At 40.1% G+C, this 17,500-nt stretch overlaps 1 protein-coding gene and 1 pseudogene across 3 annotated transcripts in view; one reads left to right on the plus strand and one right to left on the minus strand.

The window, feature by feature from the left end:
- The window catches only part of LOC137971185 (uncharacterized), a 225,030-nt pseudogene that overhangs the window by 47,190 nt on the left and 160,340 nt on the right, over positions 1–17,500 (minus strand).
- LOC138000916 (histamine H2 receptor-like) overlaps positions 1–17,500 on the plus strand; it is a 51,187-nt gene that overhangs the window by 6,706 nt on the left and 26,981 nt on the right. The window contains exon 3 of one of the 3 annotated variants that reach the window (XM_068847585.1): positions 1–734. This exon is cut by the window's left edge and continues 1,273 nt beyond it. The exons of 1 other annotated variant lie outside the window; for it this stretch is intronic. The gene's annotated coding sequence lies outside the window, so the exon portion shown is untranslated. Of the gene's footprint in view, positions 735–2,742; positions 2,921–17,500 lie in introns of those variants that run through there. One more of the 3 variants, XM_068847598.1, reaches the window with a different exon arrangement.

Here is a 17,500-nt window from a genome sequence, read left to right on the forward strand (position 1 = left end):
TAGGGAGGAGAGTCATAACGATCGAAGACTTGAGCCAACAGCTTCAGAAAATTTTAAGATCGTTGTTCTTAAAATCATACGTAAAACCGAATTCGATAGAGATTTTATTGCTTATTCAAAACTCTCAGATCTCTTTAAAAAGCCAAGGAGAAGTATTTATCACATCATTGATTTCTTTCTCACATTACGAAGCAAGTTTTTAATTTTCAGGGGAAAAGTAACCGCGGATACGATTTACGCGTAAAAGAATATAAACCAATCAAACGCAGGGAAATATCGTTAAAAGTTAGTAAATAGCAATGCTGGTCATTCAGTTTATCCCATGCTCGGCTTATGCATGGCTCATAAACGAACATGTTCTTGTCCACTGCAGGGATAATGTTTGGAAGAGTATGGTAAACTGTTTTGGAGTTCCCAACAAGATTCGAAAGACCGGATAATCATCATACTTGACTGATCATTTAACTTAGTAATGCAGGACATGCATTTACAATGTGTATTTAATAGTTCTACTCTGCCGAAAATCCGAGCTAAAATAAAGTTTGTATGTCTGTATGTACACCATGTTCAAGGCAATCTTCAGGAAACTTGGGCATAGAGCTATGACCATGAAGTCATCCTCCTTCTGGCATGGATCAGAAAATTTTCGGAATTTAATTATGGAAGTTTGATTTACCTCGTGATTTTGACCTGGGCCCGGTTGTTCAAAATCCTGTTAACGCTAATCCCAGATTAAAAATTAACACAGAAGTTTATTTCTCTACTCCCAAATGCTGTTTAACGCTGATTTTCGGCAAAACCTTACATTAGAAGAAGTTAATCTTGAAAAACAAAAATGAACAAAAGAAATTTTTACCAAAAAGTTAAAAAAAATGAACAAAAGCTTACACTAATCCTAGATTAAGTTAATCGGCTTTCGAACAACCGGGCCCTGACGTTCCGCAATTTTGAAACAACCATTAGGGGTCATTGTGGGAGGCGCGGTGGCCTCATGGTTAGTGCGCACGACTCCGAATCGAGTGGTCGGGGTTGGGGTCCTGTGACGGTTCGCGATCCCCTGGGTCTATCTCACAAGATTGCGAGGAGCGAACGGGATAAAACTAAGTGTAAGACAACGCACTTCACACCCCTTCGCACAAACCCGCAACACAGTATGAATTTTAACAAAACCCGTACGACTTTTAATAAAAGATATAAGTTAACAACAAGTATAACAGTTAGTACAGTGACCATCTCTAAATTAAGTAATCTTGCTTAGATTGTCTTTATGCTTTATATATATTTAAATGACAACACTAATTAAAATAAACTAAATACTTTACTTTTAATATTTACAATATTAAACAGTTCAGTTCAGTTCTTCGCTTTCACTCCAAAAAGCTACTAACCAACAAACCAACAAACCGACTAACCCACAAACCAACAAACCTCAGCGAGCAATGCAGCTTTAAACCAACTGCTTCTCGGTCCGCTTCTGCTTTTGCTCTCCGGCGCCTTCCATCTTTCTCGGACTTTATTTTTCCTGTTCCTCTTTTGTCAACTCCGGCGCTCAGCTTTTCCGTTTTCCTTTTCATTAAAGAGCGGTACAGTAATATTCTCCTCGCTCTTTCCTCCACCGTAGACAACGGGGTTTTGTCTTGATGTACGGTTGAGGTCTGCTAAAGACTTTCAGCATTGACTGATTGAGCGTTTCTGCCCTCCACTTTCTTCTAAAATTGGCCTTCCCTCTTGTCAACAAACCTTGCACCACTTCAACAACCAACCCACGCCCACGACTTTTTACATCCATATATAGTTAAACTAATTTATTTAAATTACGACAAAACATGGTTTTTTTAGATGACTACAAAGACCCTTTGCTTGTATGGCGCCTAAATTTGAATAACAATACTTTGTACATCCTTAGCCTCGTACTTATGTTTCTAGACAAAGGATTTTTAACATGAATGTGAGGCTTAGGATGTACCTTGCCATTTATGCAAGGGGTCTATTACAACACTTAAAAGAAGTTCTATAACACTAAATCAGATAATGCATAATACACTAGGGAATCGTACAATAGATAGTTAACACTCACACTAACGAATAAGACGAGTGGCTAAAACTATCTACAAACTGGTGACAAAAAAATAATAATAATAATTACGTGACAGGTCCTGACTGGGAAATGTGTTGTGTTCTTGGGCAAGACACTTTACTCTCACGGTGCCTCTCTCCACCCAGGTGTTTAAATGGGTACCGGCGAAATGCTGGGGGTAACTCTACGATGGACTAGCATCCCATCCAGGGGGAGTATAAATACTCCTAGTCGCTTCATGCTACGGAAACCGGAGATACGCGCCGCCCTAATGAGCCTTCTGGCTCGTAAGCTGTGACTTTACCTGACTTTATTAGGGGTCATTGTTCCATTCTCATTCGGGTTCGGGGACCCGTATCTCGAAAGTCCCGAGATTTTTTCGGTATCACCATTCCCTTTGAACCTTAAGAAGGTCAATCATTTGGTTTTTAGCTATCGTAAAAACATACTAAAAGACGAACTCCTTAATGGCAGTTTCACAAATGGCTTTCCGAGCTCAAAAAGTTTTCGGGACTTTTTAGAAATGGACGCAGTTTCGTGTTTTTATCCGAGTGCGGAAAAGCTTGACTGACCTTTATATTTCTGTTCTTTATTCACGCAGTACTGCATGTCGGTCTCCTTCTGCAATGAACATTTTGCTCGCTAAACAAGAGTTGCCACCATCTCTCCACTGATATGTATCTTTCATTTTTATGAAATTTGGGCAGTGAAAAATACACTCACTATCTGGAACTCCTAGCTGCAAGGGAAGAGATTAAAAAATCCCAGAGAAATCCCATTATGGTGGAATGGATAAGTGAATAAGACATCAAGGGACTGCCAAATAAAAATTCAGTCCCAAGAGTAAGTAACTTCGATTGTTTCTTATGTAAATAACCCCGCCAAAGCGGATTGCATTATGGGAAGGTGCAAGTGAATTCTGGACTTCCCCATTTTAAGGAAACCATTTCTCATAAGATGACAAAAGGGCTCAAAGAGAAATTGGCCAACATAAGGTGCGATTTAGCAATTCTGAAATCGATTGGATTTGCCTTTCTTTAGCGTCCTCGTCAATTTAAAGGTAAAATAGAAACAAAAAATCATGGCAGTCCTAATACCCACAAATCAAAAGTACTTTAACTCAGCAGGAAAAAGAGAATTGTCATGGTTCACACCCTAAATGATTCGTCAGTGACAATGAACTAAAAAAGTTTAATTGTGATCGAGGAAAAGTTAGCTAGTCCCATAGCAGCGAAAGCAAAAAAAAAATGTTTAAAAAACAACCCGTTCGCAGAAGAGGTTTTTATTTCTTTAGCAATCAGTTACCAGTGTTGTTGCATAACACCATTCAGTTCATTAGCTGCTAGTTAGGTAGACCTGGTTTGCCTATCGTTCGCCTTCACCGTCAGACCCACAGGCTGCAGATCTGCCGTACTTGTCAAAAGTCTGATACACTGTAGCAATGGACTGTGCACCATCGTCATCTTGAACAGCAAACGTCTTGTATCCTTTTCGCATTGCAGCCACGGCCCACTTTGCAATGGGGTTCTTTCGAGTACCATAACGATCCATCGAGAATAGAATCTCTTCCTTCCACTGTTTGAATGGCTCGATTAGAGGTGTCTTTGAAGCAGCCGATGGTTTCAAAATCTGCAGAGATGGAAAGTCACTCAAAAGATTAATTATTTTCCTCTACGATTTTAGGAAACTGTAGCACAAGATCTACGACGGCAATATCAGCGAAAAAAGCCAAGCAAATTCGTCTGTTCATGAAAGATATTCAAGTTTTGTCATTGTTATTCAACATAAATCCACTTATGCATAGTAACCGCTATAACTATCCAAGGTAAACGTTCTCAAAATAGGACGCGTATTTATTAATTAGGAATTGTGAGAGAAGATAAAGTGATTTTTTATTATAAATTCGACAGAAATTGCTAGATCGATTCTAAAGGAAGGACTTACAAATTTCCGTTCAGCTATGAAAGACTTTTAATCCAGCTTGAGTACTGTTTTTTTGTACTATAATCTGTTACCTGCTTTCTTAAATCTTGCACGTCGCTGGTATTAAGAGTATAAAAATTCCTCACGGTCACCTATATGTTGTTTACGGCCCGTCTTTGTCGCGTGCCTTTATTTAGTATAGTAACTTTGTTGAGACAGCACATAGTACAACTTGGAAATTATAATTTTTCAGCCCTTGTCGAATCAGAACAGAATAATCTTCACGATTATATTCTTAACCTTTTTAGCCCCGAGGGAGCCCTAGAGGGATACCTTTTTCACGCTTCAGGTAGCCTGCGTAGCAAGTGTTCCTGCTGGACAGATGAGCTTCGAAACGGTTTTCCGGAAAGTGGCCGCGCGAAAGTTGGGGCAAGAGACTGAGGGAACGCTTGCAAGAACACACCCTATTTTTGAAAAACGCCCACCTTTTAATGGTTGACTTGACAAACGCTGATTGTGGTCTTATTAACAAATTAGCCAATAACAGATAACCATGTTAGCACAAGTTGACTTCCGTCAAAACAAACCGATCAATCGATCAAGCGATCAATGCAGAATTTACCAGTGTGATTTTTACGCTTCTCAGCCGGGTACGGCTGGTTATGTTTCTTATGAGAATTTATTTAAACCATCGAAAACAAAAGAAACTTACGGACAAATTCTAGCTGATATTTGCAGAGCGGTTAGAAAGGAGCTGTCAAAACAAACAGCCAATTTTCAGAACGTGTAACCAACCCTCGCGCTCGTAAAACACGAAATTTAGGAACATAACTCGTACAGAGTTTGATAGGTTGTAAGGCCGTTAAATGCAAAACTCCACAAAAGCTGACCATGAAACTATTTATGAGGTTTTAGTTTAAAACTAGTGACGATTTCAGTGCGACTTGCTGGATATCTAGGTGAAGAGTGGTCGACGAAATGAATCGTACTAAATCTCCTGGAAATTACAGGAAAACGTCCTCGCTAGTTTAATATTCCACAGTACGTTTTTGGTCAAATCGTCACGAAATCGTAGCTGAAATAGCAAGTAAAAGTGCTTTAAAAAATTGCATGACTGAACAAAGGAGTCGCTTTCTTCTCACAATAAGAGAACATTTAAAAGGAGAGCTCCGTAATTATCTTCATCTTGTCTCAATCCATGACATAGGACTCAAGCTTACATTAGGCAAGGTAAGCAGAGAACGATTTGACGAATACAGTTTATTTCCTTGATCCTGAAACATATGGATTCTGATAGTTCGGAGTCATTTTATTAATTCATCCTCGTAAATATAAAGTATCTTTTGCAAGCGAACGAAACGCTTACTTCAGTCCAGTCCAAACTTTTCGTCAAGAATAAGCCCTGCCAAAGTTTTGTTAGATAACGAATCTTTTGCTTTTGGTGAATTATGGAAACGCTTAATTGTCCACAGCTGATGGGTAAATAATTCTGAATTTTTCTTAATGACTATCGTCCGAGCAGTCCAGATTGTCATTTCAGTCACAGGCTGTCATTCCCATAGAATTTACCTCAACCACTTACTTTATCACGTATGATGCTTTGAAATGGACCCGGGTTTGCAAATCGAACGTTCGGAAATCGAACTCGATCGAACTCAATTGAACCCAATCCGTCGATTGAGTTCGGCAATCGAACGAAATCGAACACTGAAATCTGTGTGAGTACGATTTCCGAACCAATCGAACTCAATCGAACAAATCGAACCTTATCGTACTCAATCCATTAGATTGTGTTCGATTGAGTTCGGCAACCGAACACAATCGAACTCAATCAATTGGCGTATAAGCCGCACTCGCAGATAAAGGAAGACTGTCTTTGTCTACATGTAGTATTGGGAACGAGGTCGATGCCTTCAGCGTACGGATAATAAGGGTAACTTTGCTTACGGTCAATCCAATGCCTGGAACGAAGAGTGCAATGAAATTTCTCAAGGGAAATTCTGCTTTGTCTGTATTTAAACGACTTTCGAGAGAATCGAAGAACTCGCATCCAGACGTCGATAACCACCTAGAAAGACGTCCACTTGATGGCACATATGCTTTGCCTATTTGAAGAGATAGAAAGTTTGAAATGTGGTGCAGTTCACCTTTATATTCTACATATTGCTCCTTATTTCTATGCATATGTTGTTTCTGCGTTTCCTTCTGTTGGCCACCAGTTTTTACGAAGGCTTCACCGCTACCACAGAGAATCGATTTGTCTTCTCTTCTTGCCTTTGGCTTTTCAGTACTGAATATTTCAACTGGATCGCAGTTGTGCTTTGGGCAAATGAAAGCATATCGATCTCTTTCCTCGTCGTTTTGAAATTTAATACCCAAACATAGTTCATGCCACCATTTGCCACAATTTGGAAACTCGCAACCTATCCAGTGAGTCATTGCAGGTTCGACAAATTCTCGCTGTAGATATTTGCAAGTTCCGACTTTATAAAGCTCGCAATTTCGTGGGTCACCTTCGTCTAGTTCTTCCTCTTCCTTCTCTGTCCCTTGTGCGTCTGCAATTATTTCTGCAATTTGTTCAACGGTTGTAGTGCGGTCTTTCTGTAGATTACCCGGCCAATAAAATATCATTATTATGGTCAAAAAGTTCTTCGAACTTTGCTATATTCTGTTCATTGGGGAAAATTGATGTTTCTGACACAAATGCAGTGGTGGCAGAGTTAAGCATCGTTAAGTCCCCTGTTCGCTGATTTTGGAACACCACATTAGCTGCCCGTAATTCTGGAATCATGCCGATATATTCCCTCCATCGTCTTTAACACCTCTTTTTCGGCAGTTTTCATACCTTCGACAATTTCTTGCTGTAGATTAGTGGGCCAAGTAACTTCATGTTCCTCGACAACCTTTTTAATCCGTCCTTTGTGTATTATTTCCATAAGTCTAATTACTCTTCTAGTAATGTCCATCATTTCAAGGAAGCTAAAGGCGCAAGACAGGTAGTTACAAACCGGGTCAGTACTCCAAGGAGAGTGGGACACCCCAAGAGGTTGGAGGAGGAGCAGAAAAGTAACCCAGAACTCTAGCTGTAGATATTTTAGCCGATCGGTTTTTTGTTTCTTTTTCTCGTTAAAAATGTATACATTACGACATTTCCTGTGTGTTGAAGGTAGAGGAATTCGTGGAATTTAATTACGTGACGTAAGTGTGAAAAGTTTGGTTATTCTCCCGGTTATGTTCCTGGGGTCGGTTGCTTTCCCACAATACTTTTAAACCAACAACAGTGGATAAAAGTATAGCAATATTAAAAGGCTTTATTACAATTGTGATCAGTCTAATTTGAATAACAACAATGCAAACTACAGCTGCAGTTTAGTCCAGTAAATCATCTTCTCTTGGCGTGGGTATCCGTGGCGCTCGCGTATGCATGTTTCCCCGAGCTTGTTGCCACCTTAGCGAAACGTTTTCCATCTTAGCTAAAATTCCCACATTTATGCCAGTCTGCCCCACGTGTTCTTTTACATTTGCTGCTTCGGTTCGGCGAGTTGTAAACTTAAGGATAACTGGCATGGGACATTGATCCCACCTCCTTTCCTCCAGCGGCCTTTAGGATCATCGAATGGTGCTCCATAGACTCTACTAAAGGCGAAAATTATGTATTAGTTTTGCATTCTCTGCTTTCCCCAAGGGTAGCACAAGGTTTCTTGCGGTAAATTTCTTGAAGTGGTGAATTCTACTTACAACTTCTTCAAATACCAAGTAATCGAAGCATTAACAGGCCACAGGGTCGCAACCAATTACGTTGAAGGTAACCCAATTGTCCGCGCTCATTTTCAACACGAAAAGCACGGCCGTTCTCTCCTATTTTCTTTGATACTTTAAATTCTTCTCCCTCCTTCACATCAAATCGGCACTCTTGATAGCCTTTAACAACGCATTTAACGTGTACAACCCACATAGCATCTGAAGCCATTTCTCCGAGATGTTTGCGGTTACAAAATACACACGTTTATACTGAAACAATTCGAGCCTTCAAAAACCTGTGATTGATTTCAGCAACTCGAACACCAGTTTTTTTTTTTTTTTTTTTAAATCAAGAGTTCGGAAATCGAACGTTCGATTGGGTTCGATTGCCCATATTTTTTTTTGTATGAGTACGATTTGGTTCGATTGCTGAACTCAATCGAACTCAATCCACGGATTGGGTTCGATTGTGTTCCATTGAGTTCGATTGGGTTCGATTTGCTACACCGGGAAATGGAAAAATCACGACGATACTCGAGAAGTCTGTGCGGCGTTTTTTTTTTAATTTCGAACTCCGCACATCATGACAAACATCTGAAGAATTAAGATTTTTCCGAATTCTGTTGGCAAAACGGCCATTACATCTATAGAGTTAAAGAGATGGCGAATTGACAGTTCTTGTTCCCTTTTCAATGTAAAACTGAGAACCGATTCGGTCACCCGGGGGGGGGGGGGGGGGACTCCCATATGAAACAGACGGGGATGCTCGTCGGAAATTTTGAATTTAACCCCTAAAGGAGACCAATCTAGGCGTGGCTTAAGCAAATTTTGACCCCTAAAAGAGACCGTTTAAAAACACAAAAATACGACACGCAATGAGTTTTAATGATAAAAAGGCATAATCATCGAATGCTTTTATCTAAAAAGAAAATTTAAAAGGAAATTTGACTTCTGTTTCTCTTCGCGTAATTCTGTGTTACTTCGCAGAACCCTAAACGAGACCTTGGTGGCATAAAATATTGGCGTTTTGCCCGGAACACCCTAAGCGAGACCAAAATCCAAAATTTACACCCCTAAGCGAGACGACGAGCATCCCCGTCTGTTTCATATGAGAGTCCCCCCCCCGGGTTCGGTCAACTTCAGCACATGATTCAAAACCTTACACATCTTCCGCCATTGTCTTGGTCACGCTAGAACTAACAAGGAACATTTGGTCAAAAATTTGTCACCTGTCAATCATTTCGACTGTGCCGCACCAATCAGAAGCCCCCGTTCCAGGGCGAAAGGGTTTTTCAAATATAGGGGTCTTCTTTCAAGCGTTCCCTCAGTCTCTTGCCCCAACTTTCGCGCGAACAGTTTCCAGAAATCGTTTCGGAGCTCTTCTGACGAACAGGAACGCTTGTTACGCAGGCTACGTTTTAGGTCTATGAAAGGGCAGGGATTTCACGAGTCTAAGGATATGAAATGGTAGGGAAATCTGTCATTTAGGTATTTAAAAGGGCCTTTCATTATTTTCCAATGGAAAGTATACGAAAGGGGTATCTTTTCTGCCAAAATGGTATATAAAAGGGTAAGGGAAGCAGAGCCTCCCCGTATTAAACTTTTTTAGTACTCCCCCCGGATGTTTTACAAAGATAAAGTACACGCTAGTCCTTCTCTGACTCTAGTTCATTAGTCCTTTGTCCACAATAAAACACTTCGTTTTTAATTTTTGCACATTTGATAGACATTTCATTGACATGAAATCATGATCATCGCATGGCGACCTGAATTACCTGAACTATCATGCAACTTGTAATTGACTGCAGACTGTTTTCGACTGAAGGCCAATGAGCTTTACTCGAAATTCACAAAAGCATGCCCAAGATGTCCGCCAGAAACGACTCATCATATACCTGGAGGCTATCACAAAGAGTACAGTTCGCTCCAATAGTTTGTATCTTAGCCTGCAGTCCTCGCATTTATAGTTGCCAAACGGATGCCATTTTAAAACACTCACCTGTGATGTAGTATACCTGATTGGCCCATGGTCCGCCCTCGCCTTCAGGCCCACAGGTTGCAGATCTTCCGTATTTATCAAAGGTCTGGTACGCTGTAGCACTGGATGCGCACCATCCTCCATTTTGAACTGCAAACATCTTGTATCCTTTTCGCAAGGCAGCCACAGCGCACTTCGCAATGGGGTTCTTGCGACCACCATAAGATCCATCGAGAATAGAATCTTTTCCTTCCAATGTTTGGATGGCTCGATTGGAGGTGTCCTTGAAGCAATCGATGGTTTCATAAAGTAAAGAAAAAGATACCCGTCCTAAAATTTTGCATTGTTGTTATTTAAAGTTGTTTCCCTTTACTAACCTCCACTCACTATCATGCGAACATTCAGAAATACATTGCAGAACCAATCGCGTGGACTAAGTCTAACCATTGCCATAGCAAAAACTTCCTCAGTTTTCGGATGTTTAGTTAGTGATAGCATATTGGTTGTATTATGTTGATCCGATAAAAAAAGTACTATTTTGTCTCCTTATAACTTCGTAAAATAATTAATCTACTTAGTTAAGACTTACCACATCGAGCGCTGACTGGCAAAGCCACCAACAGAACACAGCATCAAAAGAGGAAAACTGTTTCGTTGACATTGCATTTCTACGTCTATAAAAGGGAGTAAAATGTCATCATGGTCACCTTCTACTCACATTTTGTAATTAGGCCCTACTCAATATTAAATGGAGCTACGGTCATTTACGAAGTCAAGACACATTGTCAGTTGATATTTTCAAAGTGGGAAGCTAATAGAAAGAAACTTGGTTTTTGGACCAAAATCTGACTTCATAGTGTAGCTTCAATATTCCTCTTCAAAAGTTGTGGATTTTGCGCGCATTGAGAAAGCCGTTTATATACCGTAAAATTCCGAAAATAAGCCCCGGGGCTTTTATTTTTCAAGGGTCTTTTTCGAGGGGATTATTTTTGGAGGGCTTATCTACGGAGGGAAATTTGTGTATCCGAATCGATTGGGCTAGCCTCAGTAGTTGGAAGTAAATTTACCGTTTTTGCTTTCTTTTACGTTGTATTTGAGGGCAATTCAGTTTCCAAGTACAAGCTCTCCGGGGAGCTTATATTTGGAGGGGCGATTTAACGGAGGGTTTTTTGAGTTACCTCTTTTGGGGAGTTTATATTTGGAGGGGCTTATACGTGGACGGGCTTATTTTCGGAATTTTTCGGTATTTCTGGCTCTGGTTTCACAGTCTCAACTCTTTTTCTTTTAATGCGTTGTGAACAAACTCAATCTGTTACTACCTTCTCTCAGGAGATAAATTCAAAAACTTTGTAGACCGTACGCCTCGTCCGACCACAGTGACCGTGATTATTCATAAAATTCCATGGTACGTTAAGGAAAGTTAGGGTTAGGGTTAGGGTTGCACAAAGAGAAGGAAACGTAGTTGCCTGGACTACTCTGCCAATCAAATGTATTGTTTTAAAAAAAAACCTGTTGTTGTATGTGACTTTCACAAAAGAATCAATGGCTGCAGCATCTCCAGGCTTTTAAAATCGTTGTAACATTGATGACAGTTTATTAATCAGTGGCGGTTATCTGCATGGTAGAGATTCAAAGAGCGAAACTCGAAAAGAAAGTATAATGTAATCGAAACGTAATTAACTAAAATGAAAAAGAACAAAATGACCTGACTAAAGCGAGCCAACTTAAAACGAAGAAGTCGACAGAAAGAAATCACACTTACATTCGTTTCGGATCCGGGACTGGACAACCGAAGGAAAAATAGTAATGGAAACTGCACTGTAGCTTAGCTTGCCTTAAAAAGTTATGGACAACTGATCGGCTGCCCTTCGCGTACTTCTTAACTTCAACTGAACTGAAGCGAATTCCCGAAAAGATGACTAAATCAAGCTTAAATATTCGACGTTGAACACGACTAATTAACAATTATTCCATGAGCGCGCGTTGGATATGAGATGGTAAATAGCCAACGAGGCGCGTAGCGCCGAGTTGGCTATAACCAGTCTCATATCCAACAAGCGCGAATGGAATAATTGTTTTATTAAATTCCTTAAACTCCAAAAGTTTGGAAGTACGAAATACGAGCGAAAAAAGAGAGAAAATCCTAGCGAAATCGAAAAAAGTTGATGAAGATGCGATGTTGCGTAATACCTCGTGGTCAGACAGACGCAGGCTCATCACAAAAACATTTCTTACCTTTTCGCGTATCTCTAAGCTTCGAAAGTGATCCAAACTTTCCACAAAAACGTTTTTCTTTTGCTTTATACCGAAAGAAATTTCGCTTTCTGGCGTAAACGTTTTTACTTTAGCAACGCTAAGCGCAATCATTTACCATATAAGGTCAAACTAAGGTATATGAACTGATGACCGAGATTGAGTGAACCAATCAGAGCACGAGAATTGCATTATCCGAGGTTGAGAATTTAATAAATAATAATAATAATAATAATAATAATAATAATAATAATAATAATAATAATAATAATAATAATAATAATGAATTTGGTAATGCTAATGAATTTATATAGCGCATTTTCTATTGACATATTCAAATACTCTTTACAAGCAAGTGATCTATGGGTGAGATTGGACATCAGCATATACAGGCGCCGGTGGCAGCCGCTATCAATCCATTAGCGATCTCACCCAGCACATAAATGAATGAAATGAGGCCTGACCACAACATCGGGAACTCCATGCCCTACTCTTTACGTATACGAACAGTGTGTGGGTTCTTCTACGTCCCTCTGGGTTGTGAACAGTAAAGGGTTTTGAGACGGGGCCTACGGTTTATAGTCGTTGTCCGAGAAGACTTGAAAGTCTTACCATTTGTGGATGTTATTACAAAGGCTGTGCTTTCTCCTAAGTTATTTTAAGACCGGTTGGTGTTAAAATAAGCGTTGGTCAGCGGCCGGAATGGAACTCACCACCTACCGCATGGCAGCCCGATGGTCAACCAACTGAGACACCGTTGTGCGGTTGGTTAATAATCATCATCATCATCTGTAATAATCTTATTTGTTAAATTTTCGACCTCGGATATTGCGTTTCTAGCTTTCTGATTGGTTCACTCAATCTCGGTTATCAGCTCATACACCGTATGACCTAATATGGAAACTGATTGAGTCAAGTGTGGCCAAGCTAAAAAAATAAATGCGGGATGCGAAATTTCCCACGACAAAACGTCTGGCAGGCTCAGAATTTGAAGAAATTTAATAGAACAATCATTCCACTCGCTCTTATTGAATATGAGACTGGTTATAGCCAACTCGGTGCTATGCGTCTCTTTGGCTATTTACCATCTCATATCCAAAGCGCGTTCATGGAAGAATTGTTTATTATCCTAAAAAAACATGTGCAGCTAAATATAACAGGTTAAAAATCTAGATTAAAATTCAATGATGGATCTCTACACTGACGAGGAAGTGTGGCCCAGCGTGTATGGCCGCTTGCCTTCAGTTCCGGAGATCCCGGGTTCAAGACCCGCTCTGATCACACGTTGAATTTAATCCTGTTAGTTCCTGGTTCAACTTACCAGCTGCACTTGTAAATAGCCGACTGGTTTGCCTCCGGCCAGTCGGAATTCTTTACAATTGTTGTTCAGTTGCGTCGTTTCGTTAATTGTGTTTCATTTCGCAGTTGAGGCTGAGTTACCGACTCTGTGAATGGAAAGGAGGCTATCGCTGACCGTGCTTTGAATTAGACTTTTTTGCTTTTACGTAAATGAAACTATGAAAAGCCTAGTGGCAGCCTCGCTACCATTCAAGTGACAGGCAGGGTGCTGTACAAACAAATGTAAAATGGCCTAAAGTTTATCGTTGGATGAGGATAAGCTGTGACACGAGCTAAAAAAACTGAAACCTGATTCGTTTCATTGGGCCCCGCTCTCTTCTAAACCAGGAACGGGCCAATGGACCGATAGGCTGCAGTTGTAAGGGCAAATCTCCTCACGCTAAACCTCTCACGATATCATCAAGTGCAACATTTCACGCACTTCATACGTGCTTAACGGCCGAAAACACTGGCAAACATTCAGATTAAATGAGCCTTACTGCACACCTGAGCAATGAGCAAAAGACGGAGAGCTGCTTCTTCTCAACTCAGTTATCTATTCTGGAATTTTCAGCTAAAATAAAAATAAAATAAACAACAGCTTACGAGTGCTTCCTGTCAGACCAATTAGTTGACTGATTAAAACCAACAAAAATATTATTCTACCAGGACATGAATGATATTGGAAACCTAAATCCAACTAGGCGAACACCTGATGACATGTCAACTAGTCTGCCATCCAGCCAACTTATAATTCGTGAGTTTCATCTACCTGGCAACAATGCTATTAAAAAGCTCATCATCTCTATGTCATCAAAAACCTGTTCTCTGGACCCAATGCAGACACAAGTGGTAAAGAAGCATGTTCATTTGTCGATAACTGTGATAGGTCAAATAGTTAGGTCATCACTGTCTAGTGGTACATTCCCTAGCCTGCTGAGGATATCGCATGTTAAAACAAAATTGAAGAAACATGACCTGGGTAAAAACCTATTTTCGAGCTACCGACCTGTCTCCAATATAGCTTTTCTTAGTAAGGTGATGGAGAAGATTGTTGCTAACCAAATGCATACTTACTTGTAAGATTTCAACTTGTTTCCATCCCTACAGTCAACGTACCGTCTATACCATTCGACTGAATCCGCCCTAGTGAAAGTCAGTAATGACATTCTGAGAACTCTCGACGACCATCAAGAAGTGGTACGTGTCCTACTTGATTTCAGTGTCGGCTGCGTTTGATACTCTCGACTACCACATTCTGTTATCACGTATACTGTCATACTTTGGCTTCACAGGTCATTTCTCACAAAACGTGCACAATCAGTTGTTATTAGCGATGCAATATCTTCTCAGCCCCGAGACGTTGAATACGGTGTGCCCCAAGGGTCGATCTTTGGGGCGCCACTTCAAGATGTCATCCTGAAATATGACTTAAACTGTATGGTTTACGCTGATGATACGCAAATATACATTGCTGCCAACCCTAACAACCCATCCACTGAGCTATAAAAGCTTCAACGCTGCGTGAACGATGTTATCATGTGGAACACAATTTTCTAATAACCCGTTATTTCTAGATCTTGGTCTGGGTCATATATTCCTGACAGCAAGTCGCATATTTTGGCGTCCCCCATCCAGACACTAACCCTGCCAGAAAGGGTTTAGCTTCAGTGAATAATGGTCTTAGAATAAGCTTGTGGTGAAAAAAAAGTTGTAAATGATCGACATGTCAGCCTTGAAGCCAAATGTTTCTCGATTTTCTTTTATTTTCTTCAATCTCTCTGGAGTATTATACTGAACATGTCTTTTCAGGGGGTATTTAGCAAAGATATCTACCATGGCACTGTAATGATTTACGATACCAAAACAATATCGTGTACTATTAGAGCTACATATCATGACACGCAAGGACAACTTGAATCTCCTGAAAAAAAAACGCAGCTCAGTCGACAGTTATGGAAAAAAAAAAAACACTGTCAAGTTACTGCACTACCATACGTAGGCAATGCGTTCCTACTTTAAAAAATATCCCGTATCTCCTCAATCCCCCCCTCTCCAGCCAAAAACTCCGTATCCTGCCTGTATTTTTACCTGAATATCTCGTATCCTGATCGTACCATTGTACTACGTACAGTACTTTTTTCAGTGCCGTAAGGGGCAGGCGCAGAACAGTTTCGGCTGTTTGTCTGTTCTCTCGAGAAGCGATCACTAGGGTTTTCTTGTTTCGTTTTCGATAGTTTTTTGTTCAGCTCGAGTGTAGAATTATGACGAAAGTTTGTACTTTCTGAGAACCATTTATTGCTTGTAGCCTTTGTTGAGTTTTGAGGACTGCACTACTGGATTTAAGCTTTTTTCTTAACGAGATTTCAAGTTATTCTGGAACGTTTGGTACCAAGTTAGTCTAATAGCGGAGCTCCACGCGCGCGGAGCACCATAGTTAAGAAAATATGGTAACCCATCGATCCGAGAAAATTTGGTTTTATAGCTATGACGTCATGAACGTCCGTCCACCCATCCATGTATGCCAATGTGACCAGTATCATGCTAGTTTACAGCATACATCTCGGATATTGGACATCCATCTTTTGATTAATTGACACCTGCCAAAACAAGGTATCCGCTGACCAGTATCAGTGACCATATCGCGGGCTCAAGCTTAGAGCTCACCGAGGTGAGCTTTTTTTTTAAAGTTGACTGCTGACCAGGTACTGGTTTTCGATTGGATTGCAGGCTCAATCCAGGTTAACTCACCGGAATATAAGCGAGGCTTCATCTTTCGCGCGCTTTCTGTGGCTCGACGCGGCTACACGGCTAAACTATATATAAACGAAAGTTCTCACACAGTCAAAGCGTTTCGTGTTCAGGTGGATAACGATTTGGAAGATGTTTTCTTTCTGCATTTTTCGCTGGTTTCAATCCAGTTTGACATATCATGATATCTTCCACACTGGTGGCTACGCAGTTATTCAAGTCACTTAAAGCTGAGTGTTTATTTTTAATTTGCTTAGAGCTGCTTTTTTCTCTATATTGCAATTTTTGGCATATCTTTAGAAGCTCTAATAAGGTTACATGATGCCTGGAGGACCTATGTCTAGAACAGAAACGAAAGGATTGAGCGAAAGAGAACGAGAACGACAAAACAGAATACCAGTAATAGCTCATACTTAGCACACAAATTCTTTCCTTGGGCACTAAACCGTTTGTTATCTTTACGGATGCGTTATTTAAAGTGGATGCGTATTTTTAAAAGTTGGTTTAATCGGTTCTTCCTTTGTTCAGGAATGAGAATCGAATTTTTATTGTCAACTGGAATTAATCTGTAATCTTTTGGACATAAAGAAAGAGTTGATTTGTTTGTTTGTTTTCCTCTAATATGAAATGCGAGCGAACAAGTGTTTTTTTAATCCGTTTGCCCAACTGGTTTTCGTTGTGCCTCGACAGTGACAAGACAGTTTTGCCCTTATGTTATAAACACGAATTCGCAATGAGTACTTGTAAAATGTAGGGGAAATCTCACAAGCTTGTGTTTTCAGAAGTTTGTTTAAAGCACCGTCCCAAACGTTATTAAATTTTAAGTGTTGAAGGAGATCGTGTTTGAAGTTCGTCCTCAGTTCTTGGTTGCATTGCCGTATTTTGCCAATTCTTGTACCAAGCCAACCTGGCGTGTTTCAATGAAATACATAAAAATGTGAATGATCTTGTTTTCAGAGATAAAGTGGAATAAAGTACAGCAGTAAAACTCTTCTTTGACCTTGAACTGACAAAGATGTTTTTATGGCTTCTAATTTTAGCACGATTCCTATTCGCTGGCTATTGCCAGTTGACTCTGAAATGGCTTTTTTTCCTTTTCCATTCGCTCGATGAAGGTGTGCTTGTTTTCTTTTAAAGCTCATTCGGTTCAAGAAAAAAATTATTGCCAAACTGGTGAATTACAAAGTAAATTTGACTGGAAAAGCCGATGTCGCTTCCTGATTCATGTGATATCGGTTTTTAGCGTAAAACTTACCGTGGAATTCACTAGTTAGGCAATGAATTTTTCTATAGAAGAAAGGAAAAAAAAAAAGATTTAATTATTAAAGCGGCAACCGGAAACATCAAAACGCGGACAATTCGCAACCTTTTATTTTCACAAACCCTACAGTCAGTAAGAATAAATAACCAAGGAGCTCCGCTTTTAGGCTTGGCTAAAC

Source organism: Montipora foliosa, chromosome 1 (assembly GCF_036669935.1).
Source record: "Montipora foliosa isolate CH-2021 chromosome 1, ASM3666993v2, whole genome shotgun sequence".
Classification (NCBI taxonomy): domain Eukaryota; kingdom Metazoa; phylum Cnidaria; class Anthozoa; order Scleractinia; family Acroporidae; genus Montipora; species Montipora foliosa.